The following is a 6,287-nucleotide window of genomic DNA, read 5'->3' on the forward strand; positions in this document are numbered from 1 at the left end:
AGCAGAGAGAGAGAGAGAGAGAGAGAGAAGGAGGGAAGGAGGAAGGGGAAGAGGAGGGATGCCCAGGCGAAAGGAGGAGGAGGAGGAGGGGAAGGGATCCGGGAGGAAGGGATCTGGGGAAGGGCTCAGCAGCCGGAGGGGGTCCCGGTCCAGGGGAGGCTTTCCCGGCTGCGGCTGACCAGGAGGCCTCCCTCCCAGAAGGAAGGCTCCCCCTCTTCCTCCCGAAACTTCTCCTCCTCCTCCTCCTCCTCCTCCTTCTTCTCGGAGTTTCCCTTCTTGGTCCCGAGGGAGCCGGGCTTTGGGGGCCGGAGGGAGGGAAGGGGGCCCTGGCTAGCCGGCCCTCCTCCGCTTCCCCCGAAGAAGGGCAGAGGTGGGCCCCCGGGGAGGCCTTCGGGGGGAGGCCCTCTTCGGGGAGATCATGGCCCAGAAGCAGCAGCTGCGGAGCAGAGGGCCAGGCCGCCCTTCGCCGCCCTCCTCCTCCTCCTCCTCGGGGCAGCAGGGGCCAGGAGGCCAGGGACGGAGAGGAGGAGGACTGTCCTGGGCCTCCGTCCGGCCTCCTCCTCCTCCGCTCCTCCCTCGCCACCGGCCCTCCTCTTCCGCCGGCCCCATCGCCAGCCTCCTTCCTTCCTTCCTTCCTTCCCTTCTTCCCTTCTTCCATCTCCTTCTCCTAAAGCCCTGCCGAAGCGGGTCATCTCTCCAGTGTGGATGCAGCCTTGGACTTAGAGAATCCTAGCATCCGAGAGTTGGAAGAGACCCAAAAGGGCCATCCAGCCCAGCCCCCCTCCTCCTTCTTCTGCCATGCAGGAACTCTCCATCAAAACAGCCCCTGGGAGAGATGGCCGCCCAGCCTCTGCTGAAAGGCCTCCGAGGAAGGAGGGGGTTCCACTGTCCAACCGCCCTTACTCTCAGGAGGCTCCTTTTCCTTCCTCAGATGCATCTTCCCAAGAAGGGATCCTGAAGCCCCTTGCAGACAGACTCCCTGAAAGACTCGCCTTGGAGACTCAGCTGGGCTGAAGAAAGCAGGAGCTTTCCTAGACCCAAACCCTCAGAGGAAACAGGCCTAGTCTGCAAAGGCTCACAAGACAAGCTCTTTGGCACAATCGGCCTCAAAGGCGCCGCAAGAGCCCTTGGCGGACCATGGCCTCCAAATTCTACCAACATTAACAACATTCAAAGAAGGGCAGCTTAAAAAGCACAGGGAGAGGCAAAGACTTTAGTCTCAAGTCTAGGAAAGCTAATGCTGCCAACTTACTTTGCACAGGGGCTCTCCAAGGAGTCATCCCTTTGCAAACCCCTTTTCCTGGCTGCCATGGCTAGGCCCCTGAATTTTGGGCAGGACCAGGGACCAAGGAGGCCTTAGAGAAGTCCCCATTGAGTGTGACAAGGGGGACAAGGACTCCCCAAACCCACCCAAAGCTCCCCTGACCTCACAGCCCCTAAGGGGACTTTGGGGGATTGTAGCCTAAGCGCCTTCAAAGCACCAGATCTGGCCTGACTGAATCCCAGGGGCTGGAGGCTCTCCTGGCAAAGCCACCTCTCAATCTGCCCAAGAAAACCCTGCACATTTCTTGGGGTTGCCATAACTCAATGCAGGACTTGTAGGCACAGACCCACATATACACAGTGCCTACGGACCCTAAAGATCCCATCTGGAAACTAAGCAGGGTCAGCCCTGGATAGTCCTTGGGTGGCTCTATTTCAGAGGAAGGAACTGGCAAAAGCACCTCTGAGTCTTCCCCGCCAAAGAAAACCTTACGAAATCCATAGGTTTGCCCTAAATCAACAAGGGACTTGAAGAGACACAGTCCAGTAAAGTCTCTTTTGGGAGGCAGTGTGGTCAGCCTCAGCCCTTTCCTTTACAAGGAAAGAAAAAACACAGTTTAGGAAAAGCACAGCACAATGTTGAAAGCCTTTTCTTACCTTCTGCTTGTCCTTCCCTGTTTTATTTTAATTCCGCAACGCCCCTGCAAGGTGGGCTGGACCCTCAGCGATCCTCACCATTCCCATCCTGGGTTTTATTTGTGCGCTGCTTTTCCACCACAAGGCCCCAAAAATGGCTTCCAAAAACCTCAAGGAAGGAGAAGATCCATTGTCAAACATCATAATAAAAATAATAACACTTTCTTTATATCCCGCTTCTCTGTTACAAAACAACCGAAGCGGCTGACATGTTAACAGTCCATACACATTTTCCCACTATGGATATTTTGGGGGGGACTAAACTCCCACAATTCTCTAAGAGCATGACCCCCAAAAGGGATTTTTTTGTGAAGACGCTGTGTTGCAGATCACTAATCGCATCAAAGTCAGTGAGTTGTGTTGATGGTTTGTGTCAGAATTTGAACTCGGATCCCTTTGGGAGTCGGGGATCTCCAGGTGTTTGGAACATCACTTCCCATCAGCCCCAGGCGGCCTGACCAATAGGAAGGGATGGTGGGAGTTGTAGTCCAAAGCCTCTAGGATTGGCACAATATTAGGCGGCCCTCCTGATGTGGCTGGACTGCAGCCATCGCCCAGCATTGCCAGCTGGAGGGCTACTCCAATTGGATTCCAGTTATGGGAAGCCATTTTCTTTTTGGAAATGCTACCCACAAGCGAGGGAAGAGAAAGGGAGAGAGGGTTTGGCCGGGTGTGCCCACCCATCGCCCCCCACCGCCTTGGAAAGGGTCATCCAGGTGCTTCTGTGCTTGACCAACACAGCGGAAAAGATCTTCGCTGAGAGGAGTTTTGTTAAAGAAGAAAAGACCTTTAGACTCCAGACAAACATACTCTGCACAATGAAACAATCTTTGCCCCCTGCGTTTGGTTGTTATGGGCCTCTAAGTCAACTCTGGCTTACTTTATAGTGACCCTCTCCTCCAGGAGGTTTTTTGGCCACATTTGCCCCAAGGAGGCTGAGAGAGTCTGACCCCGGTGGGGGGGGGGTCTCCGAGGCCAAGCCAGGATTCGAACCCTGGCCTCCCAGAGTCCTAGTCCAACCCACAAACCACTACACCAGGCTGGCTGTAAAAATACATATTTACTTTGAGAGAAGGGGCTGGGTTTTTTGGCAAGAGGAGGCTTGCCACCATTCCCTTCCCCTGAGGCTGAGAGAGTGTGACGTGCCTAAGGTCATCCTTAGCTGAGCAAAGGTTGGATCCCCGCTCTTCCAGAGTCCTAGTCCAAGCCACAGGAGTAAAAAGAATTCAAAGATATGTTTGTAGAATCAGCATTTAGAGAGATCTTGAAACGCCTTTGAGACTCACTGAAAGAAAGAAGCTGGAAGCATCTAAACAGCATATTTCCAGAATCTCACACTTCCTTCCCAGTTGGCTCAGGCAAAAGCAAACCGCTGCCACCTCTCCTGCATTGTGTGTCCTTTCCCCCCTTGATAACTTTTGCCATCTCCATCACACTCCGCTGTTGCTTGGTGTGTCCTGTGTGAGAAGCTGGAAGGGACGAGACTCTGTGATGAGAGCATCTTTCTGGAATGTTCTGTGCACACAAGGGAGCCCCTCTCTTTCCACCGGGACGCACACATACACACACACACACACACACACTTACACACAGACACACATACCAGCAACATTTGGCGGGCTTTGCCTCCCTTGCATTCTTGCCAGCCTCTGATTTATGGCCTTCGGGGTCTCCTCCTGGCCTTCCCACTCCTTCCTCACCCAGAAATAATAACCTGGGAACAAAAGAGGAAAGGAGTCAGATTCACACCATTCGGGGACGTGTTTGTGTGTGGGTCTGTGTGTGAGAAAGTGAGATGAGAAGGGAGGAAGAAAGCTTGACTCCCACTTTCCAGAGAGATTCCTTGCCTTATTTGTTTGGATAATTGTGAGGAGACACTTATCATCGTCATTAAAAATATATCATCATCATCATCATCATCATCATCCTGCCTCTACATAATGGGACCACCACCACCACCTCCACCTCCTCCTCCTCCATAGTGATATATTTTTACTGTCAAATGATATTATTACCCTCCTATTCTATTTAATGACAAATTATTATTGTCTGTATTATAATTATTCTACAGGGAGCCAGTGTGGTTTAGTGGTTTGAGCCTTGGGCTTTGTTGGGCAGGGTTCGAATCCCCGCTTGGCCATGAAAACCCATTGGGTGACCTTGGGAGAGTCACGCTCTCTCAACCTTAGAGGAAGGCAAAGGCAAAACCCCCTCTGAGCAAGTCTTCCTAAGAAAACCCTGTGACAGGTTCGCCTTCAGGTCTCCATTCGTTGGAAAGGACTTCAAGGCACACAGCAACAACAACTATATAACTGTACTATTATTATCAGGTGCTGGAGGCTCTGTTTTAGAGGAAGGAACTGGCAAAACCAACTCTGAGTCTTCCTGGCCTAAGAAAACCCTACGAAAGTCATGAGGTTGCCATAAGTCAAAAGGCAACACGCACACTTTTGTGATTGGTGCCATGGGTTTTGAGGTTGTCATTCTGCATTGTCAAGCTTGGCTTCAGCTTATGGTGGACCAGAGACCCACAAGAGCTCCCTTGGCGGCCCACAGCCCTGCTCAGGTCTTGCAAACCTGGAGCAGCAGCCATGGCTTATTTTATTGAATCCATCCCTTTGTAGTGGGGTCTGCCTCTTTCCCTACTGCCTTCCTCTTTCCCAACCATTATCACCTTTTCTGACAAGTCAGGCCACCTCATGAGACATCATCCAAAGCGCAACTAAGTCTAGTTTTGGTCATTTGGGGTTCTATTCAAAATTCAAGCCAGTTGGTTTTTTTTGGCTGTCCAAAAGAGCATGTGCCGAACCATCCTCCTGAACCCTGTTTCCAAGGAGTGGGGTGTCTTCCCCTCTGCTTTAGTTCAATGTCCAGTTTTCACAAACAGAACTCAGAAACGCAATGGACAATCTCGACATTGGCATATGAAGATATAACTTTGCTTTGGAAGATCTTATCTAGTTCCTTTATCGCTGCCTTTCCAAATCTTGTCCTGGATTTCTCTATTATGCTTTTTTGGAAGAGATGCCAGACTTCATCATTAACTCAGGGCTCTTGGAAGGCAAGTTGGCCTTTCCCCTGGCCTCTCTCTCTGTCTCTCTCTATTTTCATTGTTATTTTGACTTCTCCAAGACCAGCGTTTGCTCCGTGGCCTTCCCTCCTTCCAACCCCCAAAAGGTCTCCAGGGACTCCAGCCTCCATTCCTTCATGCATGAATAGACAGGATTTAATGGCCTTCCTTTGGGGGGGGGGGGAGAAGGAGGGGAGGGATGCTGGAATTTGGAAGATGTCCTGATAGAAATAACCTTACCCCCAGAAGGTTACTTCTGTCCTCTTACTAGAAACTTCCAGCCAGGTCCTGGTTGAGCGTCTCTCATGGCTGGGTCCTGGATTGACTCCAGGTAGGCCTTGGGTGAGGTTCCTCTGAAGGAAAAAACAGGCCTGGGACTGTAACTTGTTTGGAAGTTAATCTGACCACCGCATTTGGTACTCTTTGGTACTATTACTGCAATCCAGTAATTAGATGAATTACTCATTACTTGGACCAGTAATTACATGCAATGTAATTACACTGAAGCTGCATCCACACTGGAGAAATAACCTGGTTTGGCACTGCTTTCACTCTTTTCTGGCTCCAAGCTATGGGATTCTGGGAGCTGGAGTATGTTGTGGGGCCCAGAGCGGAGCTCTGCTCCGCTCTGGGCCCACAACTAACTCCAACTCCCAGAATCCCATAGCCTTGAGCCAGAAAAGAGTGAAAGCAGTGCCAAACCGGGTTATTTCTCCAGTGTGGATGCAGACCAAGTGACCCGCGGCTGTGACCACTCCAGAGGTCATGACTTATTACTGGTGCTTCAGTTCGGAAAGGTAATTCAACATGTGATGCATTACCAAGGCCACCCAAATGCTCAACCTTTCACTGTTACTGCAATTCATAAAAAGTAACTTACTGAGTTATCCGTGGCTCTTTACTCTGACCATCCACCAGTGCGTTACTCGTTGCTGTTACTGCGATCCATCAAGGCAAATTTCTGAGTTACTTGTGACTCATTTCTCCTGAGTATTTTCTGTAATTGCAATCAAAGATAACAGAGCTTGCTGAGTTACCCGTTCTTCTTATTGCATGGGCAGGCAGCTATCGCCCAGTGGTTAGAGCAACCCCCATTTCCATGGCAAGGACAGTGAGAAGGATATGGGAAGAGTAACGTTGGCATTTTGTATGTGTTGAGAAACCCTGTTTTCGGTGGATCAGAGCTCTAGTCCTAGCCAGAAAATCCAAGCACCTTCTGCAGCTCCCTGTGGGTTGGATACCTTAAATGCTTCGTGTG

The sequence above is a fragment of the Sceloporus occidentalis genome, unplaced genomic scaffold (genome assembly GCF_023333645.1).
Source record: "Sceloporus occidentalis isolate IW3139 unplaced genomic scaffold, rSceOcc1.0.p SCAF_8, whole genome shotgun sequence".
Classification (NCBI taxonomy): domain Eukaryota; kingdom Metazoa; phylum Chordata; class Lepidosauria; order Squamata; family Phrynosomatidae; genus Sceloporus; species Sceloporus occidentalis.